Source organism: Chaetura pelagica, unplaced genomic scaffold (genome assembly GCF_000747805.2).
Source record: "Chaetura pelagica isolate M959 unplaced genomic scaffold, ChaPel_1.0 scaffold70, whole genome shotgun sequence".
Taxonomy (NCBI): domain Eukaryota; kingdom Metazoa; phylum Chordata; class Aves; order Apodiformes; family Apodidae; genus Chaetura; species Chaetura pelagica.
This window is the reverse complement of record NW_009952265.1, coordinates 2,829,912-2,832,416: the sequence shown is the minus strand read 5'-3', so window position 1 is coordinate 2,832,416 and position 2,505 is coordinate 2,829,912.

Sequence of the window (2,505 nt, the reverse complement as noted above, 5' to 3'; positions counted from 1 at the left end):
TAGGGAAAGCCTCAGTGTCTGAAAGTTGTGCCTCACCCCAGGCCACTGCTGAGCTGTGCCTGGAGGTCAGGTGCTGCACAGCACAGCAGGCTTCATCCTTTGCATCTGCAGACCAGCAGTCACCTGCTTGTTCCCCTACACCTCAGTGTGTGTCACTTTTATCTGTGACTGATGCATTTCAAATGCAATGAAGCCATCTGTCTCTGGCCATACTGTAGACATTTATACTACTACCAGTAACACCAAATAAGGCAAGACATTGCTTAGTTTGCACAACCTTTTATTTTCCTCCCTAGAACTATTTTTAGTTAAACAATTTTCTGCCAAAAAAGCTCTGTCTGTGTCCAGAACTGCCCTGGTCATCAGCGCTGTTACCAGGGACTCAAGCTTTATGGCCCTCATAACTCCGGAGGGCGAAAGGTCGAGCCGTGGAGCCTTTGTGTCAGCTCCACATTTCTCTTTAAACACATGTGAGAGACAAAGCTCCCCTGAGACCCCCATGGAAACTGCCTCCGGGGGAGGGGAGAGGGTGAGAGAGCACTGGCCTGGCAGATAAAAGCAACATCAAAAGGAGCAGGGAGCAGCTGTCCATCTGGAGAAGCAAACTGTTTTTTTCTTCTTCTTCTTTTAGGCAAAAGAGCCTGTCTCAAAGGATACTCTCAAAAAAAATTTGCGTGGAAGGACAAAAAAAAAACAACAAAAAAAAAAACCCAACAAAAACAAACCAACAACCAACCCACCAGCAAGGGGGAGGGCAGAAGAGCCCCCACAGCAAACAGAAGGAGGTGCTGCTTGGCAAAAATCCCAAGCTGATTCATTTAAATCACTTTTAGTGCCTCCAAATGCAAGTCGCTGCCTCTGTTTATAGAGTCGCGGTGAGAGACCTGAAGAGAATACATTTCCCAACGAAACATCTGAGCTTGGGAATGAATCAAAACTCACTTCATATGCTTCAAGCCCCCTACCTCTGACCCAGCTTTTGTTCTGTTACCTCTGTCCCTACAAGAAAAAGCCCACAGCTTGATGACCAGATAACTGAGGGTGTTTACAATAGGGAGCACTTCACTACAAAGGCTTTCCAGTACCTGTAATAGCCAACAATAAACAGTGTGTGCATAGGTAACTGTTGATCAACACACCAATATAGGTGTAATCCTTCAGTTTTCAAACTGACAAATTCCACAACCTTACCATCTGATTAACAGACACCAAAAGCTCTTCTCCGGGGCTATAGCTATTGAAATAGTTACCTAAACACAACACATATCCACCCCAAAACCAAAAGAAAACTGCATTCAAACACAACAAATTCCACAGCAAATCCCAGTTTGCATTGTAAATGGGGTTGACAGGGCTAACTCCCACTCCTTGTGGGAGGGCTCGTTTGAGGGCTTCCCATCACATCTGCTTGCACCTGAAGACACTTAAGAAGATGGTGACAAGATATTTCATTTTTCAATATAGGTTTAAAATGCCTTTTCAAAAAAAATCAGTGAGCAATATAAAAATTATGAAAGCCTAAGTCTCATTTTTCACTAGTCCAACTCTTTTAGTGTCGTGAAACTGAAGGTTTGAATTTATTTGAGTACCATAAATGATGCCAGGCTGGAACTGTTCAAAACTGTTTTAAACTCTCCTTCAGTAAAATAAAGCTGTTGCAAGTGGCCTGTAACACATTTTTATCCATTCTGTATGATTCCTAACATGAAAATACTTGGTGGCTTCCCACATATCCAGAAACCTACCCTGTACTGAAGGGAGGGGGGATGAAGGGTGGACACGACAGTCCTGTGTCCCTGGGAGGTGGATGACACCTCGGGGTGTGTGATGGGAGCTCCCTGCCCATAGATTCCAGTGCTGGGTCACTGCCCCAGTGCCAGAGGGAGATTTTCCTCTCTCTCTGCAGTGTGGGTGTGAGCCACAGCCAGAGGCAAGCATGCAGCTCTCTGAGCCAGCAGTCTGCCCTGCAGTGGCTGTCCTTAACACCCCACGGGGTGTTTCACACGTGGGCCTTAACACAACCTGGCTGATGCAGTAGCGTTTCTGCAGGACTTCTGCGTGCATGGGAAGGTGAGGAGGGGCATGAGCCCATTCATGATTCACCCTGGGACACTCTTCAGCACCTCTCCTCACCTGCCACAGCCTCCCAGAGTGGCAGCCTGGGGTGCTACCAAAGCCCGGTGGTGGCACCCAGAGGGCAGGCGAGGTGCCTGAGCATGCCCAGCTCTCCCTGTGTGGCATCCTGCACTCGGGGCTGCAGACCTCAGAAGGTGAGGAGGGGCATGAGCCCATTCATGATTCACCCTGGGACACTCTTCAGCACCTCTCCTCACCTGCCACAGCCTCCCAGAGTGGCAGCCTGGGGTGCTACCAAAGCCCGGTGGTGGCACCCAGAGGGCAGGCGAGGTGCCTGAGCATGCCCAGCTCTCCCTGTGTGGCATCCTGCACTCGGGGCTGCAGACCTCACCAGCCTCGGGGAGGAGAGCAGGAGCCCTGGGGAGATTT